The sequence below is a fragment of the Mesocricetus auratus genome, unplaced genomic scaffold (genome assembly GCF_017639785.1).
Source record: "Mesocricetus auratus isolate SY011 unplaced genomic scaffold, BCM_Maur_2.0 Super-Scaffold_100013, whole genome shotgun sequence".
Lineage (NCBI taxonomy): Eukaryota > Metazoa > Chordata > Mammalia > Rodentia > Cricetidae > Mesocricetus > Mesocricetus auratus.
The window spans coordinates 63,548,944-63,568,320 of NW_024429196.1; the positions used below are offsets into that span (position 1 = coordinate 63,548,944).

The 19,377-nt window shown below is 40.2% G+C and overlaps 1 protein-coding gene and 1 long non-coding RNA gene across 8 annotated transcripts in view; both read left to right on the forward strand.

Annotated features, from left to right (window-relative positions):
* The window catches only part of Phactr1 (phosphatase and actin regulator 1), a 463,994-nt gene that overhangs the window by 27,272 nt on the left and 417,345 nt on the right, over window positions 1–19,377 (forward strand). The window lies entirely within an intron of this gene.
* LOC110340223 overlaps window positions 2,689–19,377 on the forward strand; it is a 56,635-nt gene continuing 39,946 nt past the window's right edge. Inside the window, exon 1 of the long non-coding RNA XR_002382006.2 lies at window positions 2,689–4,315. This is a non-coding gene — a long non-coding RNA (uncharacterized LOC110340223). The remainder of the gene's footprint in view (window positions 4,316–19,377) is intronic.

A 19,377-nucleotide genomic window follows, 5' to 3' on the forward strand; every position in this document is an offset into this window, starting at 1 on the left:
GTTTAAACAAAGGTACAGGAAGAGCTTTATAACTCTCTATTACTCATTCATTTCTCCCATATGCCACCTTGACCCTTTACTCATACTGATTTAGTGATATTCATTCCATTAAGAACATTAACTGAACAGTTAACTATGGACCAGAGTCTTTTCAGACACTGCTAACCTAAGTGATGAAAAGAAAGACGTAGTATCTCACTCTTGAATTTTAAGTTCTAAAAGTGGATTCTGAACCATAATATACTTTGGAACATCCCTCACACAATGCTTGGAATCATAAGTGTTTTGGATTTCAGGTGTTTACAGCTTCTGGACATATGTGTAATTTTATCAGTTGAATAACTTTACTCTGTAAAACTGGAAATCAAATCCACCCTCAACCCCAAATCAATAATACTCAAAAATGATTTGGGTCTGAGGCATTTGGGTTGAAGTTTTTTTCAGATTAACAACATTTGGAGTATAATCCATGAGGACATCACATAGAATTTCATAAATTAATACATGTAAAGGACAAACTCAATAAAGCAGGCTAAGAGTTGACTCACATGGAAGAAGAAGGGTAGACTGCAAGATTGACAGTGGGGAGAAGAAGGGACTTCATTCAAGTTCTTTGATTCAGGTAGAAGAATAAACAATATGGAATCTGGTGGGGGATGGAGTGAGGAAAAGCCAAGGAAGAGGCCTCAAGCTAGGCTGGTCTAGGTATAAAGGATACCAGTGAGGCTGGAAAGGGCTAAAAGAGGGAGATGAATAAGACAGGAGATTCCAGAAGGAATGGAATTTGATCACACATGAGAGAGGAAGTAGGAAAGCTGGTTCCGAGGCTTAAAGTAACACAGAGAAACAGGTGAGTTACCAGCAAGGTGCAGATCTCCTTACAGCCGCATCTCTAGTCAATGGACTTATTTGATGGATTACTTTGCAGTGAGGGGAGAGAAAAGCCCATGGTATTTCAGAGGTTGACCTGAGTAGTGAGGACGGAAGGGCTTGCGGGGGTTAGCAGAATGGCACAGTTCCAAGAAAGAGCTGCCAAATGTGAGATGCTTGCTAAACATCTAAGTGGAGATCAAACAAGCAACTCTGCAAGTGTCTGATTCAAATGAGGTTGTGCATAGAAAGCAATAGTTATAACCATATGCAGAGCATGTACTAGATAGACAGCATTTACTATCTTTGTCATAGTGAGGGCTTTGTAGGCATCAGCCCATTAAAGTGCCTCACAATGATTCCTGGAGACTGGCATTTTTCCCGTGTGTACATGTAAACTAAGTCACAGAGAACTTACAACATGGTGAAGGCACTACAGCCAGGAAGAACTGAAATTTAGATCATGTGATTTATCTTCAAAATCCATGTTCTAAAAGGCCATGATTAACACCAAAGAATAAGCTAACATCAGAGGTCACATTTAAAGCTGAATATAGCTGAAGGAAACAACAAAATGGGGATAGGAACATATTCTAAGTATTACAAGACAAAGCTGTGGTCAAGACTCACTGTAAGAAATGAACTTTATCTCACCCTACTGGATGTATACATATACTTATAACTGATAAGTACATTCTGATGCTTTTTGTACAGTTCTATGCTATCCCTCCTGCCCTGTGTCATTCTAATATATTTTAATTATAAAACAGCTAGCTACAATCCATCTAACTGACTTTACAGCTTACAATTTGATAAATATTACTTAACTAAAGGCTTTCTGTGGGATTTTTCTGAATTTGAAATATTTTCAAAGAAATATCACTTGGTTCTTCTGAATGGTTGAGATTACAGTAAATTTTCTTCTCTTACCAGACTGGGCAGGCCAATCGAAGAGAAAACAGGACTACAAAGTCAGGACTGGTGTAGCCCTCGGGTACCACAGGCACAGGTGGCAGAGGTGAGGGAGGTGGTGGCCGGAGAGGGCACAGGAGATATTTTTAGAAGCCCACAGAGACACTGTAATTTCTTTGAAAGTTGAAAACAAGCATGAACTAACAATCCCATAAAATGTGTTTATCATTTTGTCATCATACAAATATTATATAAGAGATAGTTTCTGAGTCCTGACAAGAGTGGAAATAAGGAGGGGGGACTTCTTCATCTATGATGGTGCAATGGTACAAAGACTTCTGGAAGCTTCCTGGGTTCTGCCTCCCTGCCACCACTTGTGCAATCTCTTGTGAGACACCTCCCCTCTCCCTCCTTCAGTACCCTGGGTTCTCTGTAAAATAGAATTCATGGTGCTGGCCATACAGAGTTTGTTTTGAAGACCTAATAATTTAACGAATGTGAGACCCAGAATAATGCTGTGCACACTGTCAGTGTTTCTTATCACAAGTGGATAATGAGCTCTCCACTGCTTCTCTCTTCTGCTGCATTTTCAGCCCATCTTTCTATGGTATTGATGCCTCCTGACCATCACACCCACCACCGTCAGCATGACTAGTGCCACCACAACCATCACCCACACCACACACATGTAATCCCAGAACTTCTCCAACAGAATGGACAGCAAAGACAGGGGAACCCTGGGAAGTCATGGGCAACTGAACCTGAATACAGTCTCGAATAGAGAGTAGAGGGACCCTGTCTCAAACAAAGTGGAAGGCCAGAACTACTGACATCTGAGGTTATCCTCGGATCTCTTACACACACACACATACACACACACACACACACACACACACACACAGAGAGAGAGAGAGAGAGAGAGAGAGAGAGAGAGAGAGAGAGAGAGAGAGAGAGAGAGAGAATTTCCTAAAAAGCATTAACATCTTTCCTTTCGGTAGATAAGGGGATTGTCCTCTCTTCTTCGATGGGCACAAAGTTCTGTGATGATTTACAGAACTGCTGTTACCCAAAGCCCAAGTTCACACATAGGATCTGTATCACACTCTGAACCTATAGCAGGCAGATTATAGTCTGCCTAATTGTCTTTATCCCTTTGAGAACCAAGATTGAGAATGCTTTCCCATAGCAAAGTGCTCGACAAAGGACAGAAGCATGTGTGGTCTTGGTGACTGGGGCAGCTTTCAAAGTCTACCTCTGGCAAAGTAAGGCACAGGAATGAAAACCGAAACAAACTAATCCTGTTACGATAAAGCACAAGGGGGACCCTGGCGGATTCCATGACAGGCAAGGGTGACCGAAGCGGAGGGACAAACATGCCAGGCAGCCAGAGCTTAAGTGGGAAGATTTTTTTCCAGAAAGGGAAAGGGAGCGGGGGAGAAAACAGAGGTAAAGAGACAGAGAGACAGAGAGATGACAGGATGAAGAGGGAGACAGGAAAAGTCCTGTTGCCCCAGGGGAATAGCAGGAAAGAGATCGGGAAAGAGAGGAGCTGGAAGAAGCGTAAGTGAGCAGACATCTTTCTTTTAAAGGGGTTCTTTGCACCTGGGCTGACCAAGGTACTGCCTGAATGCATTCTGCCAGGTGGCAGGGGCAGGCCAGCATAATACCTGAATCTTTATAAATCACCCTAAGGTGTTGCTTTTGCCAAGGCCAAAACCTAAATCCAACTTTTAGTTGTCCCCGAGGGCTGAACACAACATTTACCACTGTATCCATTGAGGCCGCGTTCACGGCTCTGACGTCAACTCTTTCTGTGCAGTGTGTTCTCCACAGGATCTCCTTCTCACTACAAGACAAAGTGCTCAACTTCTACAAGGGCTTTTGCATTTCAGACTTGTTTTGACTTCTCCCTGCTGTGCTGCCCTCACTTCAGCTTCCCACGTGAGAGTGATGTTCACGAAGGAACCTGTTGTTTTGACCCCAAAGCACCTGTATCCCACCCTAGAACCACGTGGAATGCCACAAGGGGCATTGACGTAACTGTGCACAACACAACCAGATAACTTGACTGTGCTCTTTTGTGACCTCCTCTCCTCACCCCTTCACTCTCTCTCTTCCCCCAACTAGATGCCCTAATTACTTGCTCTAGCCTTACAAAAGCGTAAGCAGAAGTTTCAAAGCAAAACCTTTATTTCTGAGAGGGAAAGGCTTAAAGGTCCCCTGTGGACGCGCGGAAGTCTAGGGCCGTTCATTACCTCCCACTCACACCACGGAATTACAGTTTGCACAGCTGTGGAGCCAGCTGCCCTGCGTTTACTCCAGACCTCGCTCGCGCTGCCTTGCAGCAGGAGGCTTGTTATAGGCTGATCAGAAAGCTGCCTGTATCCTGCTAAGACACTTCTTCAGTAGGAAAGTGACTTCCGTCGGCGTTGCGGTTAGAACAGAGTTGCTCTGCGTGGAAAACAGCAGTTCTTGAAACAGCTTCATGTTGTTAAAGCTGTTCAACTGAAACGGAGCAGGCAGAAAGAAAAGTGTGAGTGACTGGGGTCTTTTTATTTATTTGGGGTTGTGTACTTACAATGATCTTTCCCCAAAGGTATGGATTTTATTCGCAGAAAAAGTAAACATTTCAACAAATTAGGGAGAAAGCTATGGTAAATAATATGGACCACACAAAAATCTGGTTTATCACTTATTCCTTATACAGCCAATCATGCCACGTGATTTCATACATGTATTTCACTGTATTTGATATTAAAGACATTTAGTTAATAGTTTTAAGGACACTAGGTGTCCCGTGCATTTTGCAAATTGTGCAAGGTTTCTCAATGACTGCCTCTTTTTTCAAGTGCTAAAATGCCCAAGGCAGTTTTCCTTTGCCCTCTCATGAAAGGAGCTTACTGTCCATATGCAAGGATAAATCATTAATGCGGTTTGTGAAGTGTAGCCAAAGGTGGCCCCTGTACTCCACATTACACTCAGTTCTCACCACAAAACCCGCTGTGCAAACAAGCTTGCCAGCAGTGGCTTTAAAGGATGCTTGCTCAGCCCTTTTGTTGGCCTGGAGATTCTTTGTGCTACAAATGTGACTCCTGTATCTGCAACCAAAAGTCAAATGGTATGCTTTCTAGGTACCTTGAGGACACCAGTTCCTAGAAACAAAAGATATTCTCATATTTTCCTTGCTCATCAAAACTCTGAATCCAAATGTCCTACTTGGTTGATAGTAGAGCAGCGAAATAAATGGAGTGTGTGCTAAAATCTAAGACCTGCTGCAGCATCTATAAAAATGATACCAGGTCAAGTCAAAGGATGCTCAAGCCATCCTTTAACTTCCTCCCCTGGCCTCTGGGTTATAACTCACATAATGTGGCCTGTCTGAACAAGTTCTGCCCTAAAGCCACCTCACAAGCAAGCATTGCATCTGCAGAGTCCTTTCATAGCCTAATTACAAGAACAAGAGCAGAGTTACAGCCACCAGGATCTGTGTCCTCGAGCCTCCCTGAGCCTACTTCCTAAACCAGTGAAGTGGAAACAGTGAGACAGAGCAGAATGGTGACTGAAGTTAGCCAGGGCTGACAAGTCTGACATAACCATTCTATCAGGTCCAATCTCAGTTCTCCCTTGCTCCCAACTTCATTTACATAGCCATAAACAAATAGGAATACATTGTCAACATCCCTGACTTATTTGTACACACTGACTTATTAGTACACACTTGTCCATGATCCATTTAAAAATACCAGTTGGTGATTTAATTTAAATCTAGTCATTACTGTACTTGGTTATGATCTGTGGTGTGGAATTGCTGAACGGAAACCAGGAATAGTCAATAAAAGGCATTGTTCATTAATATTACCAAACAATATACTGAGAGGAGACGTCTGAGTGTGAGAGATGTAGTTCCTTTTCACATGATACCAAAACTCCAATCTGAAGATATTAGCACTTTACTGCTAAGTGTAATCTCCACATAGTATTGCAATGGAAGTACTGGTTCTATGTGGGTTACAAGGCATAGGAGGGGGCAAGGCACAGAACAGATATTAGTATTCAAGGACAGCTTTCTCACCCAGAACTGGGGGAACTGAAAGCACGAGTGAGTGCTAGAATACTGATTGACAATGTATGCATTCGTGGCAACAGAGAAAATGCATTCTGTGACACCAAGCTGTATCAAGGCTGCTCCAAAACTCTTCCTGGTTCTTAGATAACTTTCCTCCATTAGTCTCTGCAAAGATCAAGCATAGTCCAGTAGTCACAATGAACCCTCAGTGCACTGAGTATCTTCCTTAAATTCTAACTGGTCACATTTCTCAGAGTTGCTCTTTGGTGAGTTACAGGGAAACAATGGTGTGAATCATATAAGTCCATAAAAATGTTCTTCTTCTCCCTAAATCTAGTTTCTGCAAATCTGTTGTTGAGGCTCGGTTCATTTTCGATTCAGTAGACCACTGTATGGGTCTTAGGCTGTGGTAACTTTCCTCATCCCATCCCTGGCCTTGCCTCATTCTAGAATAAGATTCTTTGCTATGGTGACAGTCTAGCAGTAATGTGGTCAGGAACAAATGCACATATAAAGGTAGTGAATACAGGATCAAATCATGCAGAGGAGGTATAGGAACTCTTGGTTCTTTCAGGAGCTGCTGTAGTCAGGCAATGGAGAACAATGGTCTGATCACCTGATGACAGAGGAAAGTGTCACAGTACAGTAAAAGGTCACAGTAGATTTGCATCACAGACACGTATTTGAATTCTAACACTGCTGGGAAGCTTGAGGACAATATTGTTATCTTTTTTTAAATTTCAGATTGCTTACCTACTACATATAATGTATAGTAATATATAATGTAAATATTGCAAGCAATAGATTATATAGTATATGCATTATATGTTATATGTAATAATATACAATATTATATATATGTTGTTAGAGATATAAATCAAAGAACTGGCGCAATAGGTGTTCATTAAGCACCTTTCCTGTGTATCTAGGAGGAAATAGACTTGGTTATCTTAGTGACATAAAACCTTGATGCTGTCTTTGTGACAGATACTAGGAGGCTATCAAGAGTCTGTATAAAAGCTTGGATAATTTTTAAGAAAAGGAAAGTTGAATTGTCTTTATTCTGACGTTTTATTTATAGTCATGTTGTCTATTTAATAGTGTTTCACACTTTCGTCAACAATGAAATCCATAAATAGGTTTGCCATCCAGAGAAAGAGGCATTTGTTTTCTGAGAGGAGACATTTCTGTCTTATCCTGCCTTATATGCTTGTGACTGTCAGAGGTTCTTGCTGTAATGTATACTTAGACATATTTGTCTAGTGAAGGGATGGATGAGAACACAACCAAGTGGTACCCACTTCATCCTTCAAAGAGGCTGTTGGATTTCTCTTCATCATCTAGTAGCACCTACTGTCATCTCTATAGATCCAGTCCTAACTCCTCCTCCTCTAACAATACCTTTTGTGGAAACTGTAGAGCAAGAAGACAAACCTATTCTCTTCAGGCTACCCACAAGTTAGGCCTCTATGGGATGATGTATCCAATTCTTGCATTCTTTTCTTTTTGGGGGAAGGGTTCATAGAGTCTCTACATAATTTGTATTTCAGTCCAAAAAGTTGTGGGAAAGATTATACTGATTAATCCTTTTATATGACAGTTGCCACATACCTTTTCAATAATACCATTAATTTGTCTCTGTCCAAGTGATTCCCGAGACAGCAGGGAGGATAACAGCTCCCGTCCTGTACTCTACCATGAGGTACATACCCAAACCTCTTTTTAATTTGTATTTTGAGATGGGGTCTGAGTGTCAGTTGCTCAAGCTGCCTTGATTCATGCTTTGGTCTTGAACATGTGATCCACTTGCCTTAGCCTTGTGAGTAGCTGGGATTACAGTGTACCATGAGGCCTGACTGTAATAGACTGTGTGTGTGTGTGTGTGTGTGTGTGTGTGTGTGTGTGTGTGTGTGATTTTTTGAGACAGAGTTTCTCTGTATAGCTCTGGGTGTTCTGGGACTCACTCTGTAGCTAGGCTGGCCTTGAACTCAGAAATCAGTCTGTCTCTGCTTTCTGAGTGCTAGAATTAAAGGCATGTGCCACCATGCCTGGCTCAGGGATGGAATGTTTTGCAAAGCAAGGAGACATTATGTCTTCTGCACTGTAGAAATAAGACTATCTTTTATTCCATCTATTAAGAAAATTGACAAAGACTGAAGTAGACATTATGAAATATGAAGCAGATATTATTAAATAACCATAGTATGCTTCTGATTCTCTCAGAGTCTTCTTTTCCATTCATACCATAATTAATATAATAACATTTATTGTATGTTTGAAAGACATACTTAAATTTTGTAAAATAAGTCATACTGAAATCAGAATCATGTTCTATGTTTGAGGCTATCCTTAGTCTTCAACATACTTGAGATAATCACAAACCAAGAGGAGGTTTTGGTTGATTCTGCTATCAGATGTAGGCTCCCTTTAAACTGAGAAGGAAAATCATTTAAATATTGAAGCAATTGAACTGAAAGAAAGCTTAAAGACTAATTATTCAATCAACACATCTCGCAAGGGAGAAATTGGGGCTTTTGGAGCTCTGTGGTCCCTACAGAAGAAAAAGACAATGACAAAGAGATTTCATAGAATCTACACTGCAGTTCACCATGGTTCCCAGTACTATGATGGGGCAGTCTCAGAAAAGTTCCCACAAGCTGCCCTTGAACATCTCATCCCAATTCCATGACCAGTGTCAGCATAGTGGTAGCTTGAACTTTGTCTTGAAGAGAGAGTATAAACTATGTTAATCAGCACACAGTCTGTAAATTAGAGGGTTGTTAAACATTTCTTAGCACAGCACCTTTAAGTTCATAGAGTTGATAGTGGCATTCAGTAGACACACTTGGGTACTGTTGAACTACCCCTCATGTGGTCCAGATGTTATCACTTGTCCTCTTGTGTTACTAAAAATATTGAAGGATCCAGTTTTGCTTGGCTAATTTAATTTGGCCACTTGCCCTTCCAAGACTTATTTACTTTGAATGACCTAAAAGCACGCTGACAGGTAATTTTATTATTGCTTTTCAATTATTTTAAATGGAAAGTCAGTGTGGCTAGGGTGATGACTGTGTAAGCATATCTAATGAAAATATCTTTCCACCATTAAAATGGATGTCACGTGTATGCCATTGGGGAGTTTGGAGCAGTTTTTATAGAAACTATTTTATAATCCTACATTGTGTTTTGGATACTTATCAAGAGAGATATAGATTGTTTTTGCAGTCTTTTCAGTAGTCAGATTAAAATGATCAACATTCTGGTGTGTTATGCAACATCGCCACATTCACTGGTCTTTGCCACAGTAATGCATTAACTCCGTTTGGAATTTACATTCGATTGAGTGCATGTTGAGTCATTTGCCACGTTTCCTTACCAGCCATGCAAGCTGGAAGAGCCCATCTTGAATTGAGAAGTCAAGAGCTCTTCAGAATTATCCCAGCTCATCTTTTCTTGGCACAGTTGCATGAGAATTTTTGAAAAGTCATCACAGTAAGGCTTCTGCAAAGGATTCTCTCTAAATTATGTTTCAATTTCTAAAGGATTCATGAGTTTTTAAGCAATGCAGAGAAATATTTAGCTTATTTTCTTGGTTGGTGAATAGCTGCTAACTCATAGTAAATGCAGCTGCAGAAGAAACGGAGGCCTCAGCTAAGCACTTGATTTGCTACAGATTAGAACAACCTCATTTGTGTTCTTCCCTTCCTGTCAAAGCATGATTTAGTGACAAACATTATTACTTGTGTGAATGCTACCTCTCAGATTGGGATTGGTAGCTATGTGCAGGCATTCCATGTCCTCTCCCAGACAGCAATGTTTTTGCTTTTCTTACCTGTGTTAAAATTTTCCTGGTATAGTTGGGCAGTGGTGGTGCAGACCTTTAATCCCATCACTCAAGAGGCAGAGGTGGGCAGATCTCTGAGTCTGAGGCTAGCCAGGGTTACACAGAGAAACACTGTCTGGAAAAAAAACTTCTGGCCATTCCCAGGCATTTGTGTATATGGGAAAAAGAACATCAATGGATTGAGAATGAGAGATTGTGCATGGACAAAATGGTATAAGGATGAGGAATTTTGGGAAAAATAGTAAGACAAGATGGGCAGGCAACAGCAGACCTATCTGTATTACTTAAGCCTAACCCAGCCAAATTAAGGAACAAAACAGAAACCTTTAGTCACATTGGCCCTAGATGTTATCCCACAGCTGGTCTGCTATTGTTCTTTGATACAGAAAATGAGCTCTTGTGATATAGAATGGTTGACTGGGGGGTTTGCCTTGCATGCGTGAGGCTTTTGGTTTGCTTTGCAGAATCAGGGAGACAGCAAAAGAAGTCCTGGAAGCTGATGTCATTTGAGAACTAGAATCACTATATTTGGGCCAGCTTTGTTGTGACAAGGCATATGGTATTGTTTCTCTCTTTGGAGATAAAAGTTAGAATACCAGCAAGCCCCTTTCAGGAACAAAATCCAGGGAAGAACAGTTACCACCACCAAGTCCCATGGGGCAGCTCACCTTGGGAAGAGTCTTTAGTGATAAATATTGGAATTTTATCTAATTAAGATAATGTGTTAGGTTGAGGGGGCATTTCTTTTACTCTCTATGTTTTGAGAAAGGAAAGAGTCCCAGTCTTGGTTAGGGTGGGGGGTCTCATTTAGATCATGAGCTATAGATTCGAGCTTACCTGCAGCCTACACTAACATGGGACCTATGGTTAACTGATAAAGCTCTGGGTGCCTTACTTGTTGTAGGTAGACTTGGGGGGTGGCACAATGGTGCCTGTGTTTGCTATAAAGGTCAGAGAAGACAGTCTGCTTAACAGTCTTGGATGGTTTGGGAGATGCCCAGACCTCTGGAAATGGTTTGTGGTGTGACTGGAAGGGTCAGGAGCCCAGTGGGCCCAGCATATTCATAAGCACAGAGACTGTGCACCAGATGAGAGAAGAGATGCAGACAGACTTGGATGAGCAGAGCCAGCTGGATCAACAGTCAGGTCCCCCCACAAGTTTCTGTCTCTGCCTTGGCCCTCCCTTCTGTGCAGATATGCTTAGAGGCTTCCAGAAAAACCTCTTTAACCCCCTAGCTTGATCCCTGGCTGAAGCAATTTGTCCTTCACCACAGCTCAGGCTGTGACTAGGCAGATCCAGGTCTCCCCCAGGCAACTCAACTTTACAGAGTAAAGTATTTAACTCAGTAGGAAGGTCAAAGATGTGACAGAGTCACAGTGTTTAGTCACTTATGGTTCTAATTGCTTGGGGGTGGTTATGCAATCTGAAATGTCACTAAATGTGGGAGGCAGGGTGAGTCAGGGAAAAACTCCAGGTCTTCTTGCCCTTTCATTAGGAAAGCCACCTTGCTGTGTTCTTCTATTACAATGACTCTGAAACTTTTAAAAATTATCCAAAAGAGGTAACAATGGGACCAGAACTCCAGGCATTAATAAATCTATTTTTACAACATACATCATTTAGCATCTCCTATATCTGCATAAATATGTACCTTTGTTCTTAGGAGCCTAGCTCTGGTTAGGTGGGTTTATAAACAGATGGGAACATAGTCAAAGTTCACATAAAACCTCACTGGACACAGAAAATGAAGACATCAGACTGCCTAGGAGTGTCAGGACCCTTTAGAAAGGAAGGCACTTGGACTGCTTCTCAAAGAATGAGTAAGAATGAAGCCATGGGTAGAGGGACATGGCAAACAGGTTTCAGAGAAAACAGCACAGATACATCTTGTATTTACATTCTCCTAGTTCACAAGGCTTTATATGCATGCCTTGAAAATTATTCATAGATGACCTGCAAAATATCAAAGGCCCATGGAATCATGGTTAGCTCTAGATACACAGAGGCAAGGGGGAGCAGCTGGGAAGTGGAAGGTACTGATCATTAGAACATTAGTTTCCAGACCCACAGGACGACAGACAACACAGAATCACCACTCAACAGAAGCACTGATTTGGTGTGGTTTCTCAGTGCAGGCAGGACTTCAGGAGGAAGGAATATCCCCCAGTAAAGCAAAGTAAAGAGTATGTCTATGGAGGCAGTCTCCATGCACAGGGAGCAAGGAAAAAGACACATGGTAAGGATAAAACATACAAAAATTCAGCTACATCTAAGAAAGGAAGTAGACAATTCGGGCCCCCTAGAGGACAGGTCTCAAAGGCCCCTGATTACAGGAAGGTGAACCACTCCCTTCTTTGGGAAGAGAGTTTTTTGACATTTGGCAAGATGCAAGGGTAAAAGAATAGCAGGCTTGTTGAGTGATTTGGAGTCAAGGCATTTTAGAAGGTAGGTAAATGTTGAAACCTCTTAATCATTTGACTCTGAAGGGTGAGTGGGAAGAATGGGTGATCTCTATGACTCTGCCTTGGCCAAGTGGGTAGATGGAGGGTTCTCCTCTAATGAACTGGGGATGAATTAGCTATCCATTGAGTGGATCAGTGAACTCAATGCTTGATGCTAGGTTTGTGGTGACATCCTACTGAAGGGTCCAGCAAATAGTGAACACACCAGTGAGGAGCTATGAAGAATTTACTGAGGTCATAGAAGGGCAAGGTCTAGGGTCAAAAATTATTGGTCAGTGTATTTAATTTTGCTAGAAGTTGTGGGTTAATTAACTCTAGGATGATTTGAAAGAATTGAATGTGGTTTGAAGGCACCCCCCACGGACAGACAGACAGACAGACAGACACATACACACACACCAGGTATGATCAGGCCTATCATTTTCCTCTTCCAAATCTTAAAATATCACACTGCTCTATATTTTCCATGCCATAACAAAAAGTTGGGAAGCATGAAGCCAGGGAACCTGTGGAGAGAGAATTAGAGGACACACAAAGGACCCTTAAGGCTTATTATTGTGTTTTCTTGTAGTAGTGGGGATGGAACCCAGGACCTTGGGCTTACTAGGTAATCATTCTGTCATTGAGTCATGCTGCAAGCCAAGGGAGAATCCTTTCAAAAGCCTGTGGAGAAGAGGTCCACCATAACAGCTAAGAGTAAAGAGGCAGCATGAGACAGGAGAGTGAGGGAAGGAGCCTTTTAGAGAAGTTGAAAATCCAGCAGGTTCAAAAGCAGCAGTCAGTCCAAACAGGACTAAAGTATCTTCCCTTTACTAGGCAGAGAGAAAACAGTGGATGAATTTTTTGTAGGTTCTCTCAGTCAAGTGGTAGAGGCTTACCTATAGAGAGAAGAATGAGATGTTAGTGACAGTATGGAGTTGTCACTTGAAGACATTTGCTATGAATGAAAGATAAGAGTTCATAGTGTAGCTGTGCTGGGATAGAGGTGAGAGAGGAGTTCTGGGCTTGGGGTTTCAGTTACACACGGCGTCGATTGACCAGACTTCTCCCTGTTCTCTATACTACTGGAAACATTCCACATCCTAACTCAATACATGTTCACATGCTCACTTTGCTACAGAATTAGTCAAACAACCTTAATTGTTTATACTCCAATTCCAAACAGCTTGCTGCATTTACAAGTATGTTGGCTAGACAGATTTCATGAGGGTAAAGCAGATTGTGTAGCATTAGCTGGTAATAATGAATCTCTTAAAACATTATGCATTGGTGGACAGGTATTATCTTTTCCTGGGAGCTCTCATCTAATCACGCTTATTTTCACGTGTAAGGAGATATTCTGTGTCTCTCCTCCACACGGTAGCCTTTCTCCTACATTCATCTGTTAAGTAACATTTCTCTACCACAGTGGTTGGACCATATGTTCCCTTTCTGTAGCACATTTGACATTTTTATGGAGTAAATGGTATTTGGAGGTAAGTCTCATGATTCACAACTACTAATATTGACTAATTTGGGGTTCAGCATGATATCAACTCAGCCCAAGCAACAATTTACTAATTAAAATAACATCACTCTCACCATCTTCTTAAATCGAAAAGTCCATTGCTTGGTAAAGCGTCACAAGCAAACACTATCGTCTGCCATTTAACCCTTCTGAGTACTCTAAGGTATGTTGTTTAAACACAGAAAAGTATTCAAAATGACTACAGAAAAGAGCAAATGGACTCTACCTTCAATTTCATTTCATCGAGTGAACATTGTGCCTTGTGGTAAACTGGTACTCAAATGATTTCTTAGCTCAGACTATAGTAAACATCTAATGACTAAGTAAATAACTATAAAACAAATATGCTAAATTTCTCTTGTCCCTGCGCCACGCTGTGGTTGTTTCCTCTTTATTCTTGGAAGTTTGTACAGTGTGTTTTGATACTACCTTTCCCTCTCCCGCCCCTCCCTGACACATCTCTCCTTCCCTGCCTGTTCATCTTTGCGTGCTTTCTCTCTTTTCTTTAAACCCATTAAGTCCAATTTGTATTTTTTTTATTTCTCATGTATTCTTGGACGTGTGGTCATCTCCTGGAGCATAGTTAACAAGGAGCTATACTCGTAACGAGAACTGACTCCCACTATCCTAGAAACTAACAATTGCCATTAGCTCCTCAGCTAGAGGTGGGAGTCCGTGTCTAACTCTTCTCTCCATGCTAGGACTTGATCTAGCTTGGGCTTCATGGGTCTTGTGCAGGTTGTCATAACTGCTACGAGTTCACATGCACAGCTTCCTGCCTGTGCCTGAAAGACTGTTTCCCTTAGTTGTCTACCAGTCCTGATCCTTGCATTCTTTCTTCCCCCTCTTCCAGAATAGCCCTGACACTTACAGGAGGGGTGGTGATACATAAATGTCCTATTTAGGGCTGAGTATTTGGCATTCTCTTACTTGCATCATCTTGTTTAGTTGTGAGTAGCTGTATTAATCACCATTTACTGCCAATAGAAACGTGTTTAGTGTCTAGTTTAGTCGTGGGTCTCTGATGAGGATTTATACATAGATGCAAAATCTTCCACAGTAGTAGACTTCCATAGGACTTTTAAAAAGTCTTTAGAAGTTGCTAACCCTCCTTGAGTTCCCTTCCACACCATGCTCTCCCACATTCACCCTAATTTAACCCTTCCTGTTGTGTTATTCCCCCTTAACCGTTTGTACCACTCTGTTCTCTATCCCTTTCCTTAATGGCAACCTCTTATGGTTTGTTACTAACCTTATGACTTCTATGGGCATTGAAAACCAAACACACATCTGAAAATACAAAACTAGCATCTATAAATGAAAGAAAACATGCAAAGTTTGGCCTTTCTGGGTCTGGGTTACCTTGTAACTATTGATAGGTCATTCTTTATGTCTAAGGCTGCCAGTGGCTCTGTAATCTCATCTTAATAGTTGATTCTGGAATCTAAATGATCTTAAAAACGAGTGCCTGTAAAAAATACATTGAATATCTTGATAAAATTATAAACAAGAAGCATAAAATTCACCTAGTTATAGTGGCTTTTGTTATGTTTTACAGCATATGTATCAGTCACACGTTTGAGTAGCTTTGGGTATTCAAATATATCTTTATTACATTACTTTGATCATATTCACCCTGATTCTCTCCCTTAATTCACCCCAGATCCACCCCCAAATTCATGTTGCCTCTCTTTTAAAAACATTTAGTAACCCATGGATTCCCAACTTGTGCTATTCCTATAATTCTGTGTGTGGGCCATTCATAAGAGCAAGGCAAATCCACCAGGAGCCACACCCTTAAAACAAACTGACTCTTCCTCCCCAGAAGTCATCAGTATTCATAACTTCTCAGTTAGGATCATGAACCTGTCTCACTCCAATTGAAAATGCTGACTGGCTTGGTCTTGTACAGATCCTATGCAGGCAACCAGAGCTTCTGTGTGTGAGCTAATGGGTGCAGAGGTACTATTATGTCTCTTCCTTTGAAATTTAAGCTTATAACAAAACCAGTCAGAGAGTGAGACCAGTGTGTAACATTTCAAAATGATTTGTGATAGTAGTAACATCTTTAAAACAAGGAAAAGAACTATGTGATTCTGGCAAATGCATTGAAGGTGCAGCAGAAGCCTGTCTCTTTACAAGTCCATACATAGTCATCTGTGAATGGTGGTTACTGTTTGCATCTTTCTGAACTTAAAATGGATGCCTACTTACCAGTATCTGTTTAAGGATGGAGGTGTGGGTTCCACAAGCACAAAAATAAGCAAATAACTTTTGATCTCCATATAAAAGTCCAGTGATTGTTATTTCAACTAAAGTCCATTTCACACCTTTTGTTTAATTGGTGAACAACAATTGAAGCTTCATATTTGGTTGGTGCTACAGTAGATGTCCATGTTCTGCAAAGCTCTTAACATGCAGCTGCTGTAATTTGTACCAGGACACCTCACCTGATTTACTGGTATATTTTTCTGCTACCTTCCTAAAGGCATGGGAGGCACTATCTTTACTTTATTTGATTTCTTTGTTTTAAATGGGACTTTTTTTTAATATTGCATTTCAAGCTAGTCCGAAGAGGCATGATGATAGAACCAGAAGGCTGTCAGCTAAAGAACCATCTTGGTTCTAATATAAAACCTTACATTTCACAGATCTCATAATATCTGAGCTGAGAATATTTGCTCCAGGCATCAACTTGGCATTTTCAAAAGAATCCTGTAAAACCACATGGACATTTCACTTTGCCAGAATATCTGTTTCTCATGTAATGCCTAAAAATACCAAGATTCAACAAAAATATCCCATCCTGATTCAGAAATAGAAATCCCTGCTTGTTTCATGAGTCCATCCCTTCTTCCTCCACCCAGACCATTCCTAGGCTAGCACATACTAGTTTATACTTTGTGGTGATAACGTAGTTAATATGACAACCAAATGCCCTACTGAGAAACAGTTGTCTCTAAGAACTTGTGCCAAGGTTAGGTTGACTCTAAATAGACTGGATTGAAGTAAAAGGAAAGAGACTTCACAGTAGTCAAAGAAGACTGTTCAGTTAATACACTTTAAATACATTGAGATGCTATTGGTTTGCGCAAGACCGTTTTTCATAGTATGCATTCTAAGGTTTATTTCTACATGTGTTTTCGCTGTTTATTTGTACATGATGTTCAAGTATGCTTAACACATTTGCAGATGATTACCTATATAATCTCCTGTAGTTCACAAAATAGTCTCAAAATTTATTTTTTCATTCCTGTGTTAGATTCTTTGAGACCTAGACACATCTATTGTAATTCCCTGAGCTTCATAGTAAATAGTCAAACCAATAAGAATATATTCAAGTCCGTCATCTTTTGAGACTTTATATATGTGTGAGCGCTTTAAAGGCAGTATCAGACTCAAAGACATAGACTGTTCACATCAGTTTTTTGATTCTTTTATTTTTTAAAAATTTTTTACATGAGTACTGCATTGTATCATTTCTACCATCTCTCTCCTTGTAATTCCTCCCATTTCCTTCATTCTTTCAAATATATGACTTTTTAATTGTTATTGTTACATAATATATACATATATGCACATGTACACACAACCTATTGAGTACATTTGATGTTGTTCACATGCACATGTGTTTAGAGCTGACCACTTAGGATTAGATGATATAGCAGGTTTGGAACTATGTAACCTTCCAAGGAAGGAAAGCAGCCAACAGCCCTACCCCCATAAACTAGAACAGTGACCAAGTTGGAAAGATACCCTGTAGTAGTACAGTAATGGCATTTTTATGTCTTGGGAGTAACCAGCAGTTGTCTAATTGAACATCCATGCATTTTTACCGGAGGCTATGAACAAGAAGCACATGCCTTTGTATCAGATACAGTTTAATACCAAAAATTTTTTTTAAATTAAGTGCCATGTAAAACATTTTGCTTAACAACAGAGCACATATTGATGGTATTTGCATAAGAATGTAATGGAGCTAAATAATTTTCTGTGTGGTGCAATAGCCATCATAACACCATAATGTAACATTCAACTCACATGCCACGTGATATTTAACACACCCATTGTGTCGTCACACTCTCCACTCAATGTGCTATCCGCAACGGTCTGTGGACAGTAATAATATTTGATGATGATGATGATGATGGTGGTGGTGGTGTCTGTGATACTGGTTTATACATGTATTATGCTTTTAATCGTTATTTTAGAGTGTGCTTCTTACAATCAAAAAAATTTTCTATCATTCTGCTATGTTTTTCAGGCATAAGCCTCTTGAAACTCAAGTTTATCATATGTTTGACTGCAGATTTTTCCTAGTGCTTGGTTTGATCTCACTGTTTATTCCTTGTGGCCCTAGGGTCCTTGGTCTGCACCGTGAAGCATCACTGTGAGATGTGCTAGACCTCAGTTTTCTGTAAACACATACATAACAGGATCACCTACAGACACATTTCTTAAGCTATGTTCCTGTTGGTAAGCAGTATGTTACTGTTAATAAAATATGATATCCCTTGACAGTTTCTGGGTCACTTTCAGAGCATATGTAAAAATGAATGAACTATGACTTTCCAGTGGTTTTTCAGTGTTTTAAGCAGGAGTTTTTCTGGCCTCACTAAACCAACAAAAGGATGAGCAAGGACAGTTTCTAGTGCCATCACTGTCTCATATTTCCAAGGGAAAAATAATCATCCATCTTCTTGACACATTAATCAATTACCCAGGGGCATATACTGCCTCACATTTTATTCAACATTATAAATGAGCAGGCCCTAACATATGTGACCCTATCCTAAATGGATCCTCACACCACCTCTAATGAAATAACACCTCCTGTTGAAAAAAAATAAAATAAACATCTTAACTATTTAAAAAAAACTTGCCTGGAATAAGTTGGATAAAATAAAGCCATCTGTTGCCACCTAGTTAAATAGTCACATAGTAAATACAATGTGAGGGCATAAAGCTGTTTCCATTCATGGAAACTGGTAATCGTGAGACATAATGAGACAGAAAGGCATAGCACTCCAATACTAACTTCCTATTATGGCAGTCAGGTTAACCCTGGGACATTTCATTTATTTGTGATTATGAAATGACAAAATTTAATATTGTGTTTTTAAAATACATTATGGTGTAGAAAATATGCAAATTCATGCAGGACACAAAACCAAATTTGTGCATATGGGCACTGAGAGCAGACAGCTTTTCTTTTGCTCTAATGCTGGTAAGTTTTATAGAAGTCTGGTATTTGAGGATTTCAGAATCCAAGACAATCTCCTGCCAATACTTTTGCCTGGAACACAGTGTACTAGCAAGTCTGCCTATCTCCAGATTAGATCGAAGACATTATCAGTGTTTCTCAGAGACTCATGGGCAAGAAACACTTCATTATATATGTAAAAGCATTTTAAACTAACTAATTAAAAATCATGGGTCTACACAAGTTCCTTTGTGTATATATTATGGCTTCCACTTTAGTGTTTTTATGAAATTCCCGAGTATGTGAACAAGTGGGTCTCTGTTTCTTATAATTTCTCTTGGGCTCTTTTCCCTCTGTTTGTTGGTTTTATCCAATTGCAAGTTGTTAATTTTTATCTTATTATATTTTATCTCATTATTTAAAAAAGAAAAATGCAACAAAAATAACAACTATCCAGGACTAGTGAGATAGCCCAGTAGAGAAAGTAGTTAACACAGCAGAGAACCTGAATT